This window comes from Mesoplodon densirostris, chromosome 17 (genome assembly GCF_025265405.1).
Source record: "Mesoplodon densirostris isolate mMesDen1 chromosome 17, mMesDen1 primary haplotype, whole genome shotgun sequence".
NCBI lineage: Eukaryota > Metazoa > Chordata > Mammalia > Artiodactyla > Ziphiidae > Mesoplodon > Mesoplodon densirostris.
In genome coordinates this window covers 17,728,777-17,755,067 of record NC_082677.1, presented here as the reverse complement: position 1 = coordinate 17,755,067, position 26,291 = coordinate 17,728,777, and the positions used below count along the sequence as shown (strand labels likewise).

The window sequence follows — 26,291 nt, the reverse complement described above, 5'->3', positions numbered from 1 at the left end:
GTACTCTAGCTTTCCTGACACTTCTGCTCATGCGCAAACTCCTACCCCAACCCCCCACGCCTTGAACATGCGCAGAATCATCGCGTGTTCGCCGTTCTGCCTTCGCTTCCTCAGTCGCTGCCCTTCTACCTCTTTTCTTGCGCGTGCGTGCAGCTCCTATGCTCACCCTAAGAAGTGGAGGGGCCGTGCAGAGTGTGGGCCCGAGGGTCCATAGATGACGTTATCAGTCGATAGGCATTTATTCTACTGTTCGAGGAAAACAAATAAGGTGCAGCTTAGGCGAAAAGAAAAACATCTTATTGCCAGTGTCTAAACTCCAACGGAATGTGTCTGAGACCGTGTGTATGGATACACGTGTACTTGAAACAGCCCCGCCTGTCTGTACAGCTCTTGCTGTAAGTCAACGCTTTACCGGAGCTATCGCACTTAAGCCTCAGAACAACTTTATGAGGTAGGTACTATTATCATTCTCCGTTTGCAGACCAGGAAACCAAGGCTCAGAGACTTTGTAAGTAATTTCCCTAAGGTAGCACAGGTAGCAAGCACGTGGACGAGTCCGCATCTGTCAGATTCTGGAGCCCGGGCCGTTCTCTACCATGCTGTGCGACCCAACCTGTGTGCGTGTGTGTGTGTGTGTGTGTGTTCTGCCTGCCGAGCCCCGCGCGCGCGTGTGCTGGAGCCCGGTTCTAGGTTCCCTGTTATGAAGGCACTTTCACTGAATCTAGTTTCTCTCACCGCGTTCTTGTTCTTAAACATTCTGCTCGATTTTGGAGAGGTAAATGGGTTATTGGGCAGTCTTTGGGATCGCTTAGGGTGACTTTTAAAAAACGGTTGGCAAGGGAACTTAATCTTGCAAAGACGGGTTTCTGTTGTGTCACGCACTGGTAAAGTAATAATAGCTAGATACCATATATTGACGGTACTCTGGGCTGCCATGGTGCTAAATAAACGCTTTACGGAATGATCATGTTTACTGCCCCCATCAGCCCTATGAAGTAGGCATTATCTTTATTTTACACAAGAGGATACCTGAGACTCAGATTAAGAAACTTGCCCCAAAGTTTTATAACTAGTAAGTAGAAGCACAAGACCTAGGCAAATCTGTCCAACGTCAAAAACTGGGCACTATGGTAAGACAGTAGATGATGATACATTTGTCAATACTGGAACACCTTCTTTAAAAATCTCTTTTAATCATTTATTTGCTTGAGAGAATTATCCTACCTGCCACAGGCTAGTTAAGATGGAAAACAAAACAAAACAAACTGCCATTGATTCTAAATGATTACATTTTAAGATTATTTTAAAACTGGTTGCTTTTTTCCTCATCCCAAGTTACAGTGAATCTTCTAAAGAATCCAACAGTTTAAAATCTGGGGCATTGCTACACTTTTTTCTAGTTTTTGTTGTAAAACAACTCGTGATGAATCATAACTGAGTGTACAAAGACATACATCATTGTGAGGGTTAAATTAGACAACGCAGGTGAAAATGCCTGAAGTGCTAAGAAGTAAGGAAATGGGAGAAGGCTAGCATGGTTTGCATTATTGTGGTACAGTTGGAAGATAAATGGATTTTAATAATTTGACATCATCAAGAAGTAACATGGTTGAGTAGTATGGGGCTTACATCTCTGTGGTACGTTTGTGCACTGGTTAAGTGAGTAGACTCTGGAACCAAACTGCTTGGGTTGGAGCTCAGCTCTGCTATTTATTAGCTTTGTGACCCTGCATGAGTTACTTTTTCTCAGTTTGATCTTTTGTAAAAGGATTAATGCTAGTACCTCAACCGGTTGTTGTAAGGATGTAAATGAGCTAATATATTAAAGGTATTTGAACAGTGCTTGGTATATTAGTGAATGTTAGCTATTGTTGTAGGTCAGTTATTAACACTGATCTTTTAAAATGGTTTCTTTAGAGGTATTTTAAAAAACTACAGTTAGGGCCATTAGGAATTAGCATTTGTGTTCAAGAGCCCCTTAAAATGATAAATCAACCTGATGAATTATTTTTGCCAAATAGAGTAATGATTTCTGTCAGGTGAATAAAGATGTTAAGAATAACCTAAGAAGATGGAATCGTCTTACTGCTTTTTCTAATTATTAAAGTTAAAGGGAAAAGGGAAAAAACCACTCTAAAATATAAAGTAAAAACCATCCAAATTTCTATCATCTACAGATAAATACATATCCTTTGTAATTTAAAAATATACCTGTGGAGAGAATCGGCTAGGTGAAGTCTGGATAAGTGGTATATTTGGGGAATTTATTTGCAAGATTGTACTAGAACATCATGAATTGGTAAATTTTTAAATCCAGTCCCCTTTTAAGATTTATTCTGTCAAGAGAATTCCAAAGTGATAATGATATTAATAAATAATAACATTTATTGAGTACCTACAATGTGTCAGCTAAGCATGCATATCCATTTTCTCCTTGAATCCTTATAATAACTCAGGAGGTGGGTGCAATTATTATCTCCATTTTCCACATACTAAAGTTTATATAGAGGTCACTTTTAGAAGACTTAAGTCCTGTTTTAAGATCCTATTTAATAAACCACCAATCCTTCATTAAAGCTTCTTGATTTACTAATATGGGAGAAAACAAAATCAGGTAACTTGGTTCCTAAGCCTGAACCCAACTGGAAAAAAAATGGTGTTTTGAAAATGAAGAATTTTATGTTTGACCACAAGGGGGTGCAAATTCCCGAGTTGAATTTTAAAGGAAAAAAAAAAAAAAGAACTTTTACTTCAGATCATCAGATTCACAGGTAAAAAACTAGCAAGAATACCTTCCTTGAAGTTTAATACTCCACACAGTGATATACTTTATGAGAAGAAAGAACTCAATTATTTAGGGACTCAGCTGGGGTAGAAGTTGTCAACTTTCTTTCATTTTCAATACAGTGAAGAGTTAATCACCCTACCCCCACCCCTTTCCACCCACCCAGTTTGTTTTTCTGCATACTCTTCTTGACTTGTCATAAGAGTAAAACTGAAGTCATAATTTAAAATTTGAGGTTTTACTTGGAAACTGCAGTGCAATCACCAGCAAATGAATGGTAAATATGGGTAGTGTGGAGAGCAGAGGTCTTGTAATTTCAATGCTTTTTTTCCCTCCTGCTGTTTCTGATGAGTAAGCTGCGACTGATGGAATGTTGGCTTCAACATATTAGCTTATTTAGATAAAACTGTGAAAGCTATAGGTCTGTTCATCTTTTAAGGAAGAATGAAGCCTCTTAAAGAAAAACATTTTGAACAGTAACTCAGTATACACTGGTGAATGTTTTAAAAACAATTTGCATAGATGCAAATTGCATAGATGTAAAAGCTACATAAATAGCTTTTATTTTCCTGTTGGTCTTGTTTTTCTGAGGTGGACTTAGTTTTAAAAAAAACTTTTTTACTTGTAAATAATTTCAAATTTACAAAAAGTTGCAAAAATATAGCTCAGAGAACACCCATATCATTTACTTGCTCTTTTGCAAGGTCTCTGTCTCTCTCCAAATATATATATATTTCTTTATATGCAATTTTTTTCTGAACCATTTGAGGTTAAGTTACATACATCCTGGCCCTTGATCCCTAAATACTTAAGTGTGTATTTCCTGTCAACTTCATAAATTTACATTGAGAAAATACTTCAGTCTACCATCCACATTTGCATTTTGTAGGTTGGCCCTTATAGCATTTCCCCCGCCAGTACAGGAGCCAGTCTGGGGTCAGGCACTACATTTAGTGGGTCTTGACTCTAGCTTCTTTTACTGAAACATTTCCACAGCCTTTCTTTATCTTTTATGACCTTGATATTTTTGAAGAATATAGTTTCTCCCTCCACCCTCCTTTCTGATAGAACATTCCTTATTTTGTTTTTGTCTGACGTTTCCTCATGATTAAATTGAGGTTTTGCATTTTTAATTGGACAACTGCACAGGTGGTATTGTGTTTTTCTCAGGGTACCACTTCTGGAAGCACATGATATCCATATGTCCCTCACTGATGATGTTAATTTTGACCACCTGGTCCATATATGGCCCGAATTTTCCAATGTATAGTTACTGTTTTTTTCCTTCCTGGCAAATAAGCAATTTGTGGGGAAATATTTGAAGATAAAGCTTGCTCTTCATCAAAGTTCCCATTTAAATATAGCATCCATTATTGCTGATATAATTTTACCATGATGGTTGCAAAATGATTCAACAAATCTAATACTCCTTTCACATTTACCAGTCAGCCCACAGCATTCTACTGCAAACAAAGAGCCCTTTCTTCTCCTCTATTTATCTATTTATTATCTACATTAACTTATGAATTCCTATGTTTTTCCATTTCTGTATTTACCTTGTTTTCCTTTATTCTTTCTACTATATTTATATGTGTATATTTTGTACATTTTTTCTGAACCATTTGAATATAAGTTACACATATCATGACCTTTCACGTCTAAATATTTAAGCCTGTATTTAATTATTTTGGTGTTCAAATTGTCCCAGATTTAGCTAGTGGAAGCACCTTTAGTTTCGGTCCTATGTCTTTGTGGTATGCTTATATCATTTTTTGGTAGTACTTCCTTGCTTTCTGGTATAATAAGATGTTCCAAGTTTAGCTTGTGCTTACCCTGCCCTAGCCCTGGTGTTAGCTTTTTCTCCAGAGCCCTGTTTCCTCTTAGTGGAGAATGGTATTAGAGATCAAGGTTAGGTATGCTCATTGCTGCTTCTTGGACCTTTCAGGAGACAGAGCTAGGAAATATATACATATATATGCACATTAAAATATGCATTCACTAAGATGTACGTATATGTTAATAAATTAAGCTCATGTATATTATTATTTGTATTATAATTGAGAAGATATCGTAGCAATATTTATAAAGTTCTGAATAAAGTCAGTGAAATCACAATCCACATTAACAACTCATACAATTTTCATGTTCCCTTAGTAAATGTCTGTACATATAATTTTATAGGGTCATAGTGTGAAATAGTTTTCTTTGTCTTTTTCCGCTTAACATGTAAGAAGCATCTGAGTTACTATAATCATTTTTACAATCTCATTCTAAATTTCTCTGCTATGTATCATTTAGCAGATTCTACCATTCTTTTATTGGTGGACATCTAGGTTGTTTTCAATTTTTTGTTATTATAAATAATTCTGAAGTGAACATTTTTATGTTTTCCTAATTAACTTTCTTATTTATTCATTTATTTATTAGATGATTTCTCAGAAGTGGGAATACCAGTTCCCAAAAGGTAGGTGTGTTTTGATGGGTTTGATATGTCTGGCACACAGATTAGTCAAACATTTACCAAAGTCCATATCAGAATTGGATATTTAGAGATGAGAAGTATGTAGTCCCTGTTAGCAAGGAGCTGAAAGTCTAATGGAAGAAAGATAAATTCTTTAAAAATTATAATTTGAAATGCACAGGAAGAACATTAACCCAGGTAAGGAATAGGTGGCTCAGGAAAGCTTTTTAGGAGGGAGGTGGTGGTTGAGCTGTGTCTTGAAGGATACCTTGGCGAACGCTTCGAGGAACCAGTGTAAAAGAGAGAGCAGAAATAGGCCATAGAAAGCATTTTAAGCAGAATCACTGGAGCGTAAGGAAACAGAGAAGTCAGAAAGAACCTGGCATGGTCAAGAATATTCAGGTAGTTGTGTGATTTGTTGCCTAGGTGCTTTGGAGGAGTTGAGAAAGGTTAGCCTGATCAAGTGGATAGAGGTTAAACCATGAAGGGCCTTACATATCACTTTTATATTGATGCAATTGAAAAATCTTAAACCAATGAGTAATACGATCAGATTTATATTTTAGAAATTCACTTTAACAAGGATACTGGAGAACAGATTAGAAAATGCAAGAGTGGTGATAGAAAGTCCTGCAGAGGGTATTGTAGTATCTAGGCAAGAAATAAAAAAGTATTTGGGCTTCCCTGGTGGCGCAGTGGTTGAGAGTCCGCCTGCCGATGCAGGGGACACAGGTTCGTGCCCTGGTCCGGGAAGATCCCACATGCCGCGGAGCGGCTAGGCCCGTGAGCCATGGCCGCTGAGCCTGCGCGTTCGGAGCCTGTGCTCCGCGACGGGAGAGGCCACAACAGTGAGAGGCCCGCGTACCGCAAAAAAAAAAAAAAAAAGAAAGAAGTATTTGAACCAAAGAATTAGAAATAAAGTATAAACAAGATAGGATTTTCTTACTCAGTATTAACTATATAACTATTCCCACGTAACTATTTAGCACCTACTCTGTGTTATGTATTGTTCAAGGTACTGAGCATATAGGGATGAGCATAACAGCCACAGTTCCTCCCTTTATGGTGTAGTCTACTGAGAGAAACAAGGATTAAGTTAATAATCATAGAAATTACAACTGTGATAAGTACTACAGCAGAAAAACACAGGATGCCCTAAAAGCGTACACCATGGGGAACTAACACTGAAGATTTAAGTAAGGCCTTTCTAAGGCTGGACAGTTAAACTGAGACTTAGGAAGGAAGACCACTCTAGGCAAAAGAGGAGTGTATGTTAATGTCCTGAGCAGAAAGGACCAGTAAATTCAATGCCCATGAGGCCAGACCAGAGTTAGATAGGATGGAAAAAGTTGGAAGGTAAGACTAAAGAGGTTTAGGAGCTTTTGTATAATACATGGAGAAGAGAGAGAGGAGGCGTGTAGCAGGACTCGTAGGTTTCTGGTGTGGGCAACTGAGTGTCTCTTGGTACCATTTCCTGAGGGCAAATATAACAGGTTTGGTGGATTTTGATATGTGAAATGTTGATTTTTTTTTTGTGGTACGCGGGCCTCTCACTGTTGTGGCCTCTCCCGTTGCGGAGCACAGTCTCCGGACACGCAGGCTCAGCGGCCATGGCTCACGGACCCAGCCGCTCCGCAGCATGTGGGATCTCCCCGGACCGGGGCACGAACCCGTGTCCCCTGCATCTGCAGGTGGACTCTCAGCCACTGCACCACCAGGGAAGCCCAGAAATGTTGATTTTTATGTGCCTTTGGGCCAAGTACATCCTTCCATCCTCTGTAGAGGTAACTGGATATTAGGATTGGATTTTTGATTTGGAAGTCTGGAATTTGGGGGAAGGTCTGGTTTGTATGTTGTCTGTAGATTTACTAGTTGACCAATTGTAGATGGTAGTTTAAACTGTGGGATTGGATGAGATCACTGAGGGAGGTATGTAGACTGATAAAAAGGTGCAACACAGAATCTTGGAGAACATTGGTAGCTACACAAAAAAGTATACACTGGAAAAAAATTTGCTATAAATAGTGAAGACACATGACAAACTAAAAAATATTTTTAACATATAAAGTAGGTAAAGGGTTAATATCCTCAATATATAAAGAGATAGGTCTATAAGAAAAATAGAGTTAACCAATACACAGTTAGCAAAAGGAGAAAAACAAATACAATTTTTTCTTGTTTTTCTTTTTCAAATAAGTTCTTGGAAAGGTTTTATTTATTAATCAACCTTTAAGTACTTAAGGAAAGCAGAAGTTATAGAAGTTATAAAATTCTAAATGCTAAATATTTAAGAGACCTTAAAAAGCATCCTTAAAAGCGATTGCTGTTAAAATTTACGAAGACTAACCAGAGTTTCAAGTTGAATTTAAAAGTTAAGGAAGAACTAAGTTTTTTAGTTCATAACTTTGATAAGAATTTAAATGACCCCTGAATATTCTTTTCAATGCACAAAAGACATTTAAAAAACCTCCTCACATTGATGGTATGAGTGAGTATAGGCTGGTGGCAATGTAAATTAAAGCAGACCTTTTGGAAAGTAATTTAGCAATAATAAAAAAGATTATAGAAATAGTCATGTTTTTCCTGCCAGAAATTCCAATTTCAGGAATCTAGGTGAAATAAGTCCAAACTATGGAAAAAGATCCATACAGAAAGATGCCCATTCCAGCATATTAAATAAAATAGCAAAAAGGGGGGGGTTGAAATGTCTAGTAGTAGTAAGATTATTGAGTAAACTGTGGGAAATTCACTGGACTTACTATTAGCATCATCACAAAATGATGCATACCAACTGGAAAAATGTTTGTAAGTGCAAGATGTAGAGGTATAATTAGGATGATTGGAACTGCTTCTAAAAACACACAGAGGAAAAATACAAGAAAAAACTTTCAACGCATATCAAGGTTTTCTGATCAAAGCTAAAAAAATAAAAGCCAGTCTAAAATTTGGCATTGTTGACACTGCCAAACTATCCTTCTAAGGAACATTGATAGTCTTATGAGCTAGTCCAGTGATTTTTTTTTTTTTTTTTTTGCGGTACGCGGGCCTCTCACTGCTGTGGTCTCTCCCATTGCGGAGCACAGGCTCCAGACGCGCAGGCTCAGCGGCCATGGCTCACAGGCCCAGCCGCTCCGTGGCATGTGGGATCTTCCTGGACCGGGGCACGAACCCGTGTCCCCTGCATCGGCAGGCAGGCTCTCAACCACTGCGCCACCAGGGGAGCCCCCAGTGATTCTTAAACGTTGAGAATTTGTTGACAGTTACAGATTCTTTCTCTAGAATCATGTGCATATGTGAACTGTTAGCACGTAATTTTAGAGATGGATGATGGTCGATGGAGTTCCTGAAGAAAGGTAGAGGAAAATGATTCATTTATATGATAGGCATAATAGTGGTTCTCCTAAAGATGTCCGTATCCTAATCCCTGGAATCTGTGAATATGTTATGTTACATGGCAGGGAGTATTCAGGTTGCAGATAGAATTAAGGTTGCTACTCAGATGACCTAAAAATAGATTATCCTGAATTATCTGAGTAGGCTCAATATAATTCCACAATTTTTCTAAATGTGGAAGAGGGCAGCAGAATAGTCAGTGTCAGGGTGGTGAGATGTGAGAAAGACTCGACCAGCTATTGCTGGCTTTGAAGATAGAAGGGGGCCATGAGCCAAGGAAGGAGGGCAACCTCTAGAAGCTGGAAAAGGCAAGAAAACAGATTCTTTCTTAGATCCTCCAGAAAGGAATGTAGCTCTTGCGGGATCTTAGTTTCCCGAACAATGATTGAACCCCCCCGCCACAGCAGTGAAAGTGCTGAGTCCTAACCACTGGACCACCAGGGAATTCCCCAATTCTGGTTTTGAGAGTTTCATAATGGCCTGGATTCTGTCTGTCCTTGTTCTGTGTCTTCAGCACAGTTACTGGCGTTAATATTTAACGGGAATGAATGGAACTCAGCAAAGAGAGACAGGATCGCCAATTGCTCTGCCACCTGAACAAATCTGAGAATCACTTGTTTTACTCCATTATGTTCTGTGCATTCGTATAATCTGTGCGTTCAAACTGCTCTATATTGATTGTTAAGGCTGTTTTCTGAAATAAATTGATGTTTACTGAGTATCACTTATGAACAAGGTATTTTAAGACTGTACTTGTTTATTATCATATATTTATAACATTGTGCTATAAATAGGTATGCTTAGGATTTTCCCCCTCCAGGAATATTATAACTAGTAAACTAGAAGAATTATAATAAAAGGCAAAAAGAATAAGGTTTAACAATGGCTGGTTTGAAAATGTCTCTAATCTGTGTCATATATCTATAGCTATTTATTTTCTACTATGAGTTTTTAATTTTTCAAATTTTTTTTTCAATTTTTTCAATTTTTTTTTTTTTTTTGCGGTACGCGGGCCTCTCACTGTTGTGGCCTCTCCCGTTGCAGAGCACAGGCTCTGGACGCGCAGGCTCAGCGGCCATGGCTCACGGGCCCAGCTGCTCTGCGGCATGTGGGATCTTCCCGGACCAGGGCATGAACCCGTGTGCCCTGCATCGGCAGGCGGACTCTCAACCACTGTGCCACCAGGGAAGCCCTAATTTTTCAAATTTAATATTTACCTGATAATTTCAAATTAAGCTTCTAATCAGGTTAGTGTATTGGTAAAAATATTGTATATATTGGTAAAATACTAAATCTAAGTATTTTTCTGTACTTTTTTTGTTTAACAAATACATCAAAGTACTTTTTGTCTTTTTTAGGTCTGTCTTGAGGTCAGACCTCAAGACAGACAACAACTGTTTCATTAGGTTCACAGTATCTAGTGCACTAATCATAAACCTGTATAACATTTACTGAAATCTGTTGGTAATGTGGTGAGTTTTTCCCACATATTCACCCATTTACATTCCCTTTTTAAAATGCAAGTGTGTCATTTATTTCAGATATTGACAGAATCTTTGTTCTGTGAAGTAACTTTGGTAGTTTGTTTTCCCTGTAGCTAACTGATACATTAAAAAAGCAATGATAAAATCCTCCTCAGAAGAGAATGGACTTAGGACATGGGGAGGGGGAAGGGTAAGCTGGGACAAAGTGAGAGAGTGGCATTGACATATATACACTACCAAATGTCAAACAGATAGCTAGTGGGAAGCAGCCACATAGCACAGGGAGATCAGCTCGGTGCTTTGTGACCACCTAGAGGGGTGGGATAGGGAGGGGGGAGGGAGACACAAGAGGGAGGGGATATGGGGATATATGTATACGTATAGCTGATTTACTTTGTTATACAGCAGAAACTAACACAACAATGTAAAGCAATTATACTTCAATAAAGATGTTAAAAAAATAATTTAAAAAGTTACTTAAATGGTTCATAACTATATGCTTTAAGTAATTACATATCAGTTTATAAGTACTTTATTATCCATAAATATTTTTGGATGACCCTTTAAAAATCACAAAAGGCTAAAAAAGAAACTACTCTTAGAGTAGTTTCTTTTTAGAGTATATCCATATTAGTTATAGGGGAGAAAATTTACACATGGATCAGGAAATATACTTCTGTTTGGGGAAATTTACTTTGCATGGTTTAGAGCCCCAGTTTCTGAAAGTCATTTATAACAGATTCGTACATATTTTCAACTCTGATTCTGTTAGGATTATGGAGGTTTAAGGTTTTTTTTCTCCTATATAAAGAATTGTTTTGCTTCCATATTCGTGGAACTAATATTATAGGACTGAATTAACATTCATTTACAATTAATAATTGTAATATTTACTGAAGAAGTATGAACTACCCACCTCACAACCCATTACCAATAAGGATACCTGGAAAGGGATAAACCCATTTGTTTATTTACTTTCTAAAAAATTAGTGTGAAAATGCTGGCCTTAAATGATATATTAAATACAGTGTTTTGAAACATTGTTTTAAAATAATTTAAATTTCCTTAGTAAAGGAAATTTAGCCTATTCAGGTTTGGAATCGTAGAATATTAATAGTTAAAACACACCTATTTGTAACTGCCCCCTGGAGCTGCTGAGAACAAACTCATTCCCACCTACATGTGATAACCCCTTAAGTATGACTTCTAGTACTTTCAACCAGGAGGACAACTGAATCTCCATTCTCCAAACATCTATGATTTTAAACCCTTCACAGTCTTGGTTTCCTTCTCTTGTTTTTTCTCCAGTTTAACAGAACCTATCTCAAAAAGTGACACCCCAAATGGTAAATCATATACCATATATGGTCTAAAATACACAAGCATTGGTTAACTTTTTGTCTGGTCATTAAAACTGTGTGTATTTGGGGAGCAATTTAAGTAATAAAAAGGACTGGTAAATAATAGTCATGGATCTATTGACCCTTTATCAAAGGAAAATTGAATAATAAACCTTACATTGAGTAAAAAACGTTTAAAATGGCAACTCATGGCTTTCTCAGAGACTTTATTGACTTGGGATCAGCCTTGTCCTGGAAGTTGAGGAGGACAGCAATCTATTAACATTTATTTCTTATTCATTTCTAGTAAACAGAAGTAAAATTGGGACTCTCTGGTCTCTAGGAGATATGACTGAGGATGTATGACCTGTTCTCTATGACAGTTGAGCCTCATGCTACATTTCTATTCTTAATATGTAAAAAAAAATTACTTCGTGTAGAAAAAATCTATAGGGAAATAAGGAGAATGAAATACAGCACATTCTCTTTTAGCAAAGAAATGCTTACGTGTTTAAAACAAATTAACTTTTTAAGGCAGCTCTGAAGAAGTAGTTTATTTTAAATAGGTGAACAGTTTACAGCTCTTATGGGAACACTTTTTCCTTACTTTTCTTGGTCATAGAATTAGGCTCTATGTTTTTAATTTAACTCCTTTAATTTTTGCTGTTAACATTTAATTTACTTGATGACCCGATACTGTTAACTTTTGACCCAGTGAACTCGGGATGGTATATACAGACCATATACCAGTGAACTCGGGATGGTATATACAGACCATTTTAAAGAAACTCTTAAAGAAAAATAATGTTTGAAGTGAAACAGAAGATTAAATTCATTTCAATGTTCCATGTAGAGAAGTATCACACATACTTAACCAAATAACTTTTTTCCCCTTTGGAGGATGTATTTTTATAAACATGCGGTTTTTACAATTAGATGTTTATGCCATTGGCAAAACAACCCAAAGCTGATGTGACTGAACTGCAATATTTCTAATAAACTGTAAAACAACTAATACAGTATGGTAGATATGAAACCTTTTCCTGATAAGAAATTCTTATAGCATGTAACTAAATCTAATGGTCCTTCCATCTACCTGTACTTATACCCAATTTCCCTTCCTATCATAAAATTGAAATTCCTAAATTTGAATCATTTAGATGTAAAAAATGTTAGTACATGTAGTTGTTAATTGTGATAAAGTTCAAAGCTTCTTCTAAATTACTTGATGTAAAGATACTTTGTATATAACTTTTATTTGCCCTTAAAACTGAACCTGTGGACTTGCTTTTGAACATTTCCTCCCTAATTATAAAATAATATATGATTCCTATTATTTATTGAACTGTTTAAAATGCAGCTTAATAATTATTATGGATATCTTCAAATATGCCACATTTACTTTATTCAAAAATGAACAGATAGTTAAGCAATAACTGCTATATGCTAAACACCTTTATGTACAGGGGTATTAACAAGCCTTCTAATCTCTGGAAATAGTGCAAGCTATATATGTTTCTGTATAAAACTTCATGGTTTGCTAATAAGGTATCATGGTTGTTGTTTCTTAATTTAAATACTAAGGGAATGTTATAAAAGCTGTTTTAATTTCATTTTATTTTTTAAATAAATGGAAGTATTTTTGTGTGTTTTTACAGCCATGGAGGGAAATAATGAGATTTTGCACTAGGGAAGTAATGCTTGGAATAGAGGTTAAAATAAGGTAAGAAAGCAGGTCTTAAGTGAGTAAATGGAGTGAAAAAAGCTGGAGTGGTAAGCGGTTGTGGTCAGAGATCAAGATATTGGAGTCTAAGGCCATGGAGTAATTTCTTGGTGTGTGGCTCTGGGTCTGGAAGGCTGAATGAAGTGGTTGTAAGATGGTGGAGTCAGAGTTCAAGGTTGTTGGATGGGTTGTCTGTATGGACATGGAAATGGCGCACAATAGCAGAAAATGCAGGGGAGGTGGATACTGGCAGCCAAGTGCCAAAAAGTCCTTGATGAGGAAGGGAGGGAGTGACTGGGCAATTAAGTAATGACAATGAAAGAGAGGAACAAGGAATAAAAAATTTCCAAGACTGTTAATCATGCCCACAAATGAAGAGTCATGAGGGCAAGGACTAGGTCTTATTTAATGCTGCAAATATTTGTTGAATTAATGAATAAACAAATGATGACCTTATCATTTTGAATAGTATTTATTCATGTTGAATAAGTATTTCTGAAAACTTTGTGTTTTTCTATTATAAGAAATTGGTATTAAAGAAGATACAAATGGGCAAGAGGTAGAAAAAGGTGAATAATCCCACACCCAGAAATAACCACTATTAACCCGTTATTAAATTTTCACACCTGTTTTTTGTTCATATATACTTCCTAGCAGTAAATATTCAAGTATAATGTACTTTAATGACTGAATAAGTATTCTACTATAGAATATAAGGATGTACCATAAGCAGTTTCTTATTTGGGAGTATTTATATTGATGCCTACCAGTTTTTCTCTAGTGGTAAAAGGAACAATGTATCAATAATCGTTAAATTTTTGCCTTATTTATTTCCTTAGGATTCAGTCTTAGAAGTGGATTTTCTGGTAGGGTCTTCATAATGAGCCTATTTATCTTTATTTTAGGTCTACTTCTAACAGGCTTGTTTATATGAATTCTTATTCTATCCTGGATTGGAATCAGAATATTGGACAGTGTTGCAGGTTCTGACTGATGCAGGCACACCGACAGTGATGAAAGTGAGAACTGGTAAGTAAAAGTTCTCCTTCACAGGAATAATGATGGGTGTTTTAAAAACTTGGAATCAAGTACACTTTTCATGATTACAATAAGAAATGATTCATGAGCTGAATAACAGGATATAGTGGTCAGTTCAGAAATACATACTCAAATTAAATAAAAACCTCTATGAATGACCTACATTTGTTGACAGCATCCAATTTTAGGAGAAATTTTAAAAAATCATGAATAGGGACTTCCATGGTGGTCCAGTGGTAAAGAATCTGCCTTCCAATGCAAGGGATGTGGGTTCGATCCCTGGTCAGGGAACTAAGATCCCACATGCTGCCGGACAACTAAGCCTGTGCGCCACAACTGCTGAGCCCGAGCACCTCAACTAGAGAACCTGTGTGCTGCAAACTACAGAGCCCGTGCGCTCTGGAGCCCGCGCACCACAACTAGAGAGAGAAAACCTGCATGCCACAACTAGAGAGAAGCCTGTGAGCCACAACAGAGATCCCGCATGCAGCAACTAGGACCCGACAGAGCCAAAACAAAATTGTGAAGAGTCATCAAAGTCACTGCTCCTCAAGACTTTTTCACAAACGTGTGGTTTGGTTAATAGCAGAGAAGAGTGAATAATAGCCCTAGAAACTTGGTCCCAAGATAGAATTTTCTTTAGTTTCACATTTTATCTTAAATTTAAAATGAATGTGCATTATATACCGTAATAGTCCTATGGTTAGTATAAATACCACACCACGTGGTATACCATTTATACCACAGTTAGTATAAATGTTAGCGCGCCACAATTCCTGAGCTTGTGCGCTTCAACTGGAGAGCCTGCGTGCTGCAAACTACAGAGCCCACGCACCACAACTACTGAGCCTGAGTGCCACAATTAGAGAGAAGCCCACATGCAGCAACAAAGAGCCCGTGGGCTACAACTAAAGACCCGACAGAGCCATAAAAATAAATAAATATTAAAAAAAAAGAAAATTGACTGTTTAAACAAAAATAATAACAATGTATAATGGGGGTTACAACATGCATAAGTAAAATATATGATAACAATAGCATAAAGGGCAGGAGGGGAAAAACGGAAGTATGATATTTGCTATATGTGAAGTGGTATAATATCACTTGAAAGTAGGCTGTGATAAGTTAATATATGTAGACTATAAACCCTCAAGCAACCAGTAGAATAATAAAACATTATTAGGTAATAAGCCAACAAATGAGAAAAAATGGAACCATAAAAAATTCACTCTGAAAGAAGGCAGAAAAAGGAAGAAAGGAACAATAAACAAATGGAACATAGGACAAAAGGAACAAATAGAAAACAGTAAGATGATAGACTTAAATCTAATCATATCAATAATCACATTAAATATAAATGATCTAAAAATCCTTATTAAAAGGCAGAACTTATCAGATTGATAGAAAGAAAGACCCAACACACTTTACATATGAAAACACAAAAACACTAAGAGTGGAAGGATGGAAAAAGATATACCATGCTGTTGCTCACCCTAGTCAAAAGAAAACTGGTGTGGCTAGTTTAACATATAGAAACAAAGCAAGATTTCAAAGTGAAGAATATTACCAGAGATAATGAAGGTCATTTCATGATAATAAAGGGGCCAGTTAATGAGTACATAACAGTCCAAAACATAATGTTTATGCCCCAAATGACAGTAGATTCAAAATATGTGAAGCAAAAAATGATAGAACTGCAAGGAGAAACAGAAAAATCTACAATTATAGTCAGAGATCTCAGTACCCCTCTTTCAATAATTGCTAGAACAAGTTGGAACCTAGCAAGGATATAGTAAACTTAAACAACACTACCCACCAATATTACCTAATTGACTTTCCTAGAACATTCCACTTACAGTAGTAGAATACACATTCTCTTTAACATGAAACATTTACCTAGAGTGAGCATATTTTAGGCCAGGGGTCAGCAAACTATTGCCCTGGGGCCAAATCTAGCCTGGTTTTGTATTGGCCTATGAACTAAGAATGGTTTTCACATTTTGAAAGATTTCTAAAAAAAAAAATTGACAGAGACTGTATGTGGCCCACAAAGCTTAAAGTATTTACTATCTGACCCTCTACAGAAAAAGTTTGCTGACCTTTGTTTTAGGTCATAAAACATGTCTCAGTATATTTTAAAGGATTCAAGTCATGCTGAAGTATGACCTGACCACAAAGGAATTAAATAAGAAATCAGTAACACAAAGCTAACTGGAAAATCCCCAAATATTTTGAAACAAAATAACATGCTTTTATATAATCCATTGATTAAAGAAGGACTCAAAAGTGATATTAGAAAGTATTTTGAACTGAAGGAAATAAAAATATAACATCAAATTTTGAATAAATGAAATGCCTATATTAGAAAATACAAAAAAGATGTCAAATCAATGACCTCAACTTGATATTAAGATACTAGAAAAAAAGAGCAAGTTAAACACAAAGAAGCAAAAAAATAAATCATGAAATAATAAAGATCAAAGTAGAAATCAATGAAATGGAAAACAAAAATCAATTGAGAATATCTGTGGAATCAAAGCCTGGTTCCTTGAGGTCAGTAAAGTTGATAAACTTTTAGCCAGACTAGTCAGGAAAAACAAACAAAAAAAGACACCTATCAGGAAGACAAGTAACCAGGAATGAGAGGAGGTCACATCATTACAAATTCTACAAATACTGAAAGGATAATAAGGGGATATTATGAACAACTTTAGGCAAAAAAAAAAAAAGTCAATAACTTAGATGAAATGGCCACAGTCCTTGAAAGACATAAACTACCAAAGCTCATTCAAGAAGAAATAGATAACCTGAATGGTCATTTGTCTGTTGAATTATTAGTTTAAAATATTCCCACAAAGAAAACTTCTGGTCCACAGGGCTTCACTGACAAATCCTTCCAAACATTTAGGAAAAAAAATAATACCAGTTACACTCTTCCAGAAACGTGAAGAGGAGGGAATACTTCCCAACTTGTTCTTTGAGGCCAGCATTACCCTGATACCCAAACCACACAAAGACATAACAAGAAAACTCAGGCCAATCCCCCTCATAAACATAAGTGTAAAAATTCTAAACAAAATTTTATCAAAATCCAACCATATATAAGAAGGATAGTATTATTGAGTGCGGTTTATCCCAAGAATACAGGATTTGTTTTAACATTCAAAAATCAATGAGTATAATTCACCATATTAAACTAAAAAAGAAAAATTGATCATCTTAATAGATGTAGAAGAAAATTTGACAAAACCCAATTTTCATTTCTGATTTTAAAAACTCTCAACAAACTAGGAATGCAAGGATACTTCTTCAACCAGATAAAGGGTATCTACACAAAACCTACAGATAACCTCATACCTACTGATGAAAGACTGATTGGAGGTTCTGACCAGTACAATCAGGAAAGAAAAGGAATAAAACAATTTCAGATTGGAAAAGAGAAAATAAAACTGACATAATCGTCCATCTATTCCACTTGGTGGAACTGACAAAAAGCTGCCAGAATAAGTGAGTTTAGCAAGATTGTAGGATACAAGATCAATATATAACAGTCATTTATATTTCTATATTCTAGCACCAAACATTAAAAATGGAAGTGCAAAAAATACAGAACATTTACAATAGCATAAAAAATATGAAGTTCTTAGGAATAAATCTGAAAAAGGCATGAAAGACCTGTACACTGAAAGCTACAGATAACACTGAGAGGAATTAAAGATGACTTAAATAATTGGAGAGATTTGCCTGGCTCATGGGTTCATATTGTTAAGATGTCAGTTCTCCCCAAATTGATCTAACGGTTCAGTACAGTCCAAATAAAAATTCCAGTAGGCTTAAAAAAAAAAAAAGCTGAGAAGCTGATTCTAAAATTTGTATAGAAATGCAAAAGATCTAGAATAGCCAAAACAATTAAGTTTTATTTTTTTCTTTACTTATTTATTGCTTTTAGGTAACTTTTGGAGGCAAAGTAGGACTTAAGAAAGGTAGCATTGGTGACCACCCAGAGGGGTGGGAGGGAGATGCAAGAGGGAGGAGATACGGGGGTATATGTGTATGTATAGCTGATTCACTTTGTTATCAAGCAGAAACTAACACATTATAAAGCAATTATACTCCAATAAAGATGTTTAAAAAAAAAGTAGCATTGGAATCAGACAGATCTGGACTTAAATCCTAGCTCTGCCCACTTACTATCTACGTTATCTTGAAGATATAACTTTACTTGGGCCTTGGTTTTGCCCATCTGTGAAATGGGTTAATAATACCTCAAGAAGCTGTTGTGAATATTAAATGAAATAATAAATATTTGAGCACTTAACACAGTGTCCGACATACAGCATGTACTAAATAAATGTTCCACTGTTAGCTACTATGAAGATACTTCTACATAAATGTAGGAATCCAAAGCCATATTAGATTAGATAATGGTAAGATGCTGAATATATTTTATGATATAATCTTCTGTTTACAGAAATCGTATCACAAAAACCCTTAGTTCAGGGAGGGTCAAACTTGATCCTTTGCTATTTAAAGAAACATGTAGGGTAGCACATTCTAAAATTGAACCTTCTTTAAAGGTGCTTTTTTATTTAGTTCCATAGCCAAGATTTGCTTTGGGGATGGAAATTTATGTTGGCCTGACAGTTTTACATTAAAACCCACATTTAAGGGCTAAATAGTTTGGATGACTTGCATTAATGTACCTTTTATACTTTTTGAAGCCATAGCCTTTATACGGGAGTGCCATAGCCCTTATACGGGAGTACCATAGCGAAGAAAAGTTGTAGGTATTTATTTTGTGTGTTTTATCTTAAGGCACATAATTTGTTTAAGCTGGCTAGGAGGACATTCAATTAAAAATTCAGAACATTGAGTGAGATAATCCAGAGAAACAAAGTCTTTTAGTTTTATTCATTCAGTTTGTTATTCTCACCCACTAAAGGGTCAGCTAAAATGAAGAGATAATGTTTAATAAAGGACAGCTTTGTCTGACCTGAAGGAAAGAGTTCCAGAGCTAGATTACCTCTTTTGAAATTGCTTTGAAATTGCTTTCCTCATCTTACAGTCAAAGTTAGTATGCAGCCATTTGATGTTTATTGCATTCCCTTTTTAGCCCATAGGGTTTCAATCTATTTCTATATAATGATGACTTTCACATGTCATCAGTAGCTTATTGAGAAAGCTTGAGTCCTCTGTCTTCTAGTGATATCCCACTTAGATCGGACATTAAGTTCATTTTTTTCCTTCAAGCTATTTTTTCCAAATTTCTTGGCTATTATTGGTGACAACACAAATTTTGGGACCTTCAAACTTACAATCTTAGGTTCATTGCCTTCTTTCCCTCCCATAGGTAAACAGTTGCTAAACTTGTTACTTCTTATAGCTACTTCTCTACAGTGGTACTTGATATATCCCTTTTCATTTTTAAAATTGCCCATTTAATCCAAGCTCTTAAATGTCAAGTTTGTATTGTAGCCTCTTGTACTGTATTGTATAGAGTTATATTGCAGCCTCTTGGTATTCTCCCTAGCCCCCATCCTATCTTATCCCCTTCCCCACTAGTCTACACAAAACATAAAATACTTTCCATCAAACACTCTGTAGAGAAGTATTGCTCGGTGAATACGGAAAACCTGATTAAGTAGAAAAAAGGAATTTAACTGGAATCTCCCTTCCTTTCAGTGATTCTACTTGAAAGGAACGGAGGAGAGCAGAACCTTCAGGTATTGAATCACAACTTTGACAGATACCAAATGGGAGACGTGGCTGGCAAGAGACTGATAATATACAATAGAAACCACTGGAAAGATAAAAGGAGCCATAAAATTCAACTTCTGCTAGCCATTCTTTCCCTTTTTGCTGTCCATACACCTCAGCTGGGAATCTTTATATGTGCAGTATTTATTTGGCTTGTGTTATCCTGGTCATTATAAAGTTATCTAGGAGGCTAAGAGAGCTGACCAACTGAGAAGGGAAAGCAGTCTGTTCTAACAGTGATGACAAAAGGAGTTCAAGTCATACCAAACATCTTTCTCCCATTTAGAAACATCCTAGTATTTAAGACCTAGTATTTCATTTCTCTCTACTCCCATATTTGTGTTCTCTGTTCTTATCGTGTCTGTGAGACGACCTGCCTATTCCTGCTCTGCAGTAGTTCTGTATATTGTTGCATCTCTAGTGCCTCGAACAGTGCCTAGCACATAGCACATAGGAAGCAGTCAGTAAATATTTGATGAATGAATGAATGGTTATCTTTTCTCCCTGGCAATCCAAACCCATTGCCACTTTGAAAAAATCCACATGAGATTTTCCGATTCCACTAAACTTCTGTCCATATCAATCTAGTTTTGAATCACTTCATTTTTCACATCCCCTTAGCAATTATTTGTAGTTTGTACTTGATTAATATACTCTTATTATGTTACTTTTCACATATTCCTATATCTTTTCTATATATGTTGTATTTTCAACTAAAAGATAATGCCTCGAGTGTTAAATACCGTATGTGCTGTTCAACAATGCCTCATGTGCTGCAGAAAGATAGACCCTCAATAGATGGGCAGGCTACCTACCTCCTTTTGAAACATATTCTCTGGATCAGCGTGATCTGCCTTGAAAGGGAGTTTAGATACATAGGTTCTGTTTTTTTGTATTTCACTCATATATTGTGTGACTTTGAGCAAATTCATTCCTTCAGTGTTCAGTTTAAGAACAAATTAAGACAAGAAACAGTTTCCTAAAGAAAAACATTTTAGAGTTACAGAAGCATTTGTATGTTGGTAACATTTCTCCAGAAATATTTAATGTAATATACAAGTCTGGACTGGTCAATTTTAATCTTTCCTTGGAATTTCCATAGAAAAGTCCATGTAGCAGAGACACTGAAATAATGTTATATAGAAAATATTAACTATAGAAAGAACCATAGCTTCTTCATAGAGAAGAACCAGAGATAATATCCTGGATTTTTGCAGTACTTAAGCTACTGCTTAGTTGTCTCACAAGGGAATTTAGTGCAGAGGAACACATTCAAGGAATTACTGAGGTTCAGAATAAGACTGTACAAAGTGTAAGAGTGTTTTCTATAATAGTTTCTATAATAGTTTTCAAATAGTTAAAGTCATTCATTCTCTGGCCTCTTTCTCCGTCTACACTGTCTTCTGGCAACAATAAAGTGCACCCTATACATGAAAGCAATTTCTAACAACGCCAAATCAACAGCAGTTTCTAGGTCATTTCCATTCCTTCCTCCATGAAAATGTACAACATTTAGGTTATTCCATGTATTTCCCCCATGCCCCAAAATTGTTAGGTTGCCAGAGAAAACTGATCAGGTAATGAATTACTGTTTGCCTTAGGTAGTCATTCTAAGTACATACAAAATCAGACATTAACATGAAAATATGAGGGGAAGAAAAACATCAAACCACAGAATTCAGTTTTAGTTTTACTGACATTTATATACCACACTTCCTGTTTATGATTTCAAAAGTGCAGCCATGCAACGCTTCTATTAAAAACTGAGTAATTGGGAACACTTTTGAGGATTAAAATGGCAACTTATTCAAAGGAAAAAAACCCCCACTAAATTTAATGTTTGTGGAATTGTTATCTTTGTTGTGTAAAAAGTTGAATATTTTTCAAACATCATTTACTAATAGTGTAATTAAAAGGGAACTTGATGGCCTTGTGCCTTTAAAACAAGCAGCCCAGTCGAGAGTCTTAGTTCTGAATTTGACTAGTTGATGGGATAAGGAAACCAAGCCAACGCCCTTCTAATCTATATCTATCTATATCTATATATCTATAAAGGTAGTTCTTGCAAACATTTGCTTCTTTCCCCTCATTTTGAGATTTCAGTTGACTGTTGTTATGCATTAATTAACAGTTAGTTCTGGCTGAAGGAGGGAAAGGGTAGAAGTGAATACAATTCTTAAATGAAAGGTCCTTTCTTCCACTACTAATTTATTCTATTTGAAGCATAATTATATGCGTTAATTTAATTTTGGTGATCACTTCAGAATGTGTGTGTGTGTGTGTGTGTGTGTGTGTGTGTGTGTGTGTGTGTGTGTGTGTGTGTGTGTGTGTGTGTGTGTGTGTGTGTGTGTGTGTGTGTGTGTGTGTGTGTGTGTGTGTGTGTGTGTGTGTGTAGAGAGTACCCATGAGCAGTGGCTGCTAGCTAGACTTCAAAATCCATGTTCTCACTTCTTGGCCATACAGATAAGCTTATTCCCAGCCTCCCTTGCAGTTAGCTGTGGACATGTGACTTAAGTAGCTGTGGACATGTGACTTAAGTTACAGCCAATGGAATGAGAATGGAAGTTATATGTACTACTTTGAGTCCCCGCCCCTAAAAACTCCCCTTCCTATGGGCTGAAAGAGAAAAGACCCCCAGGGAGATCTTGGAACTTTGGTACTGAAAGCTTAGGTACAGAAAGACCTTGAAAACTAAGTACTGAAGTACTTGTTTATTTTAGCAAGAAACAAACTTGAGCCATTATACATTTTGGGGTTGATCTGTTAATGACAATTAGCTTACTGTAATTAATTCAATGTACAAAACTTATATTTGCAGTGTCCTGTGATGTACAACTCCCGTGGGCAACATTTACATTGTAATGTATGTAAATGGCATTTCCTGAAGCACAATTAAGAGGCTACAGGTATGTATCCATATGGATATATATAAATGTTCCCCCCAGGGGTTGTGTAACATTGTAGCTCTGCCAAACCAACTCCAACTTCTCTCTTGGGTTTTATTTTGTAGGAGCATCCATTTGTGTAAAGGCACTTTCCTTTTGTGTTTGTGGTAATAAATTAAGGTGGAATGGATCATCCAACAAGAATCTTAAGGGGAAAATGTATACTTATGAACCACATCAGACCTCTTTGTTAGATTTATTCAACTGTGTTAGCTACAGACTCTTATAACCTATTACCCTCTGGCGTGCATTAGGCCAACAGAGAGTGTTAGCAGCGCCCTTCCCCTCTGCCCGCCAAGCTTACTGCTGTGAGTCATAAAAACTTTTCTGGGCTTCATTTTCCTTTTCTGCAAAATAAGAGCTGGATTATATGACCCCAAAGATCCCTTCACTAAAATTCTACTATCTATGACTACAAAGTCCATAGCTATTCGTAGAAATAATTGTTAATGTGAATGTTCCTTCAGATTCCAAATTGATACTGTATAGGTGCTTAAAAGTAACTTGAAATTATAAAAAAGATGTTTAACTTGCACCAGTTCACAAAGAGGCACAACAAAGGTTCTACTCTTCTCCCAAACAAAAACTATTAAATTGAAATGATTTTTAACTCACTCAGGATAGTTTTTAGAGTAATTATAAAGCACTATGTCACCTCTCTGATTTCTTTACTCAGTTGGTGAACTATCAAACCAATGCAGAATTTGACATTTATTAAAACAATATACTTGGGCTTCCCTGGTGGCGCAGTGGTTGAGAGTCCACCTGCCGATGCAGGGGACACGGGTTCGTGCCCCGGTCTGGGAAGATCCCACATGCCACGGAGCGGCTGGGCCTGTGAGCCATGGCCGCTGAGCCTGCGCGTCCAGAGCCTGTGCTCTGCAACAGGAGAGGCCATAACAGTGAGAGGCCTGCGTACCGCAAAAAAAAAAAAAAAAAAACAAGAAAACAGGAATCAATCTTATTCTTTCCAACATCTGTAGCCTTCCTCATGCCATTTCCTCCCCACCCCCAGTATAAATAAGAGCATAATGGAAGAAAGGTTTTAAGGACAGATGCACAGACAGTGAATTTTAAAGCTTGAAGGGATTTCAGAGATCATTTAGTCAAAATTCATCGTTTTGCAAAGGAAACTGACACTGGAAAATTAAATGTCTCACTTAAGGTCTCTATATCAGCATTGCTACTTGCCAAAACCTGGGTTTCCTTGATCCCCCAAATCTGGCACATTTTACCTTCTACTGTAACATGCTTCATCTGAGGTTGGGTCAGACCAGATTAGAGAGAGTACTTCTGGAGAGGGTGGATACAGGGCACAATGGTAATGGAATGGTAATGATCAGAGTCATAAAATATTTGTGGAGATCATCTATTTCCTAATAATTCTAAATCTTTAACTTTTTTCTTCCTCAGTACTGCTTTAAAAATTCTTGGGGGAGAACTCAGATCACTTCTTTGTCTCACATAAATAACACTAAGTAATAAAAGTGACTCGATTACAACTTATCACTTTTACTTTGTTCATTTACTTTTGTCTGTCTCTTCCACTAGAATGTATCTTCCAGGAGGGCAGGCCTATATCTTTTTGCTTACTCCACCTCCCTTCTAGCAAGTGTTTGACACATAAAAGATGTTCAGTAAGTATTGGTGAGTGAATTATTAAATCATAACTACTACAAAGCAGTAATCTTATTTGCTTTGGCTCTATTTCTTCTGGAGGTTTTCCCAAGTTTTGTGATTCCATCACCATTCTAAATTAATTTTAGAATTGGGTGAACGTGCTCTATTCTTCATATGCTCTGAAGTTCAGTCTAGCACAATTGAACTGTTCTATAATATTAATTTTGGTACTCTTAAACTCTTGTGCCAAATTTGCTAAATTTGGGAATGACCTTGATCTGTAATTTTATTTAGGTTTTTATCCACAGATGAATGTGTAATTCACCACCATGAATTAGTGGTGTGCATGTGAAATTAAACTGATGATGAGTCAGGAGGCAACACTGTTGGGTGAACAAATTTGGAAATAGGAAAAAAGAGATGGTAAACCTTGAAAAATAGAAATATTAGGCTGAAGTAAGTATACATTTAAAATTCTATCTCAAATTAAGTATGTTTCAAACCTGATAAAAAGAAGTAACTAGTATTTTGAAGAGTGGATTTTTCCTTAAAGGTAAGATATTAAAATAAAAACAAAGCAAAACAAAAACACTGAGCCTAAATTTAAACATTAATCTCAATTTTAAAACGTAGGCCTCATACCTTTTTCTCCTTAGGTTTATTTTCAATATAAATATATGTAGAGAATTAAAAGAGATATATATTTTTTTAACAGCAAAATTTTTACCAGATGAAGAAGCTTAAAAATGTTGGCCTTGGGGCTTCACTGGTGGCGCAGTCGTTGAGAATCTGCCTGCTAATGCAGGGGACACGGGTTCGAGCCCTGGTCTGGGAGGATTCCACATGCTGCGGAGCAACTAGGCCCATGAGCCGCAACTACTGAGCCTGCGCGTCTGGAGCCGGTGCTCCGCAACAACAGAGGCCACAATAGTGAGAGGCCCGCGCACCATGATGAAGAGTGGCCCCTGCTTGCCACAACTAGAGAAAGCCCTCGCACAGAAACGAAGACCCAACACAGCAAAAATAAATAAAGAAAAAAAAATGTTGGCCTTGTAGTCTATTTCTAGGAATTCATCCTAATTTAGGAAATAATCTGAAATGCTAAAACAGATTTATGCATAAAAAGTTCATAGCAACATTATTTATAAGAAAGTAAGGAAAATAGCTTAAATGACCACTTAAGGAAACACTACTATACACAAGGATCATTAATGCAGCCATTGAAAATGTTTTTAAAGAGTTTTAAATAACTTGAGGAAACATTTCTGATAAATCGTTATGAAAAAAAGACAGTGTGCTCAAGCAAACAGTTTAAACTTCATAAGCTTAAAAAACTGCGTGGAAATATGTCAACCAATAGTCAGTTACTTCTAAATAAAGGAATTATTGGTTGTTTTTTATTTTTGCTGTCTCTTTAAAAAATATTTTTTCTTTATTTAAACATATTTTCAAATTTTTCTTCACTTACATGTACTACTTTTATAATCAGAAAAAGAAACCTATTACTTGGCGTAGATATGTGTTTATGTCCCAATGATGTGTTTTCAGTATCACCACGAGTATAAATATTGTTGCCCAAAAGAAAAGTTTGATATTGATTTAAATCCAAATAATGGAGTTTCCAAAACAAACACTGGTACATATCCTATAACTTGTAAAATTATAGTGGTTTAGTATAATTTATTAATTATTTCGACATAGGCTCTTAGTATGTTCGTTGATGATGAGATGGTTAGAGAAGGGAT

General features: G+C 36.2%; 2 long non-coding RNA genes across 4 annotated transcripts in view; one reads left to right on the top strand and one right to left on the bottom strand.

Annotated features, from left to right (window-relative positions):
* LOC132477473 (uncharacterized) overlaps positions 1 to 26,291 on the bottom strand; it is a 70,401-nt gene that overhangs the window by 30,738 nt on the left and 13,372 nt on the right. The window lies entirely within an intron of this gene.
* On the top strand, positions 129 to 25,882 carry LOC132477629 (uncharacterized). 3 transcript variants are annotated; one of them, XR_009530301.1, is made up of 6 exons: positions 129 to 451; positions 14,092 to 14,215; positions 19,907 to 19,947; positions 22,800 to 22,887; positions 24,478 to 24,573; positions 25,262 to 25,882. It is a non-coding gene; the product is annotated as an uncharacterized LOC132477629 (long non-coding RNA). The 3 variants fall into 3 exon arrangements; XR_009530302.1 differs by lacking the exon at positions 19,907 to 19,947 and having other exon boundaries at positions 24,478 to 24,563; XR_009530300.1 differs by lacking the exon at positions 19,907 to 19,947.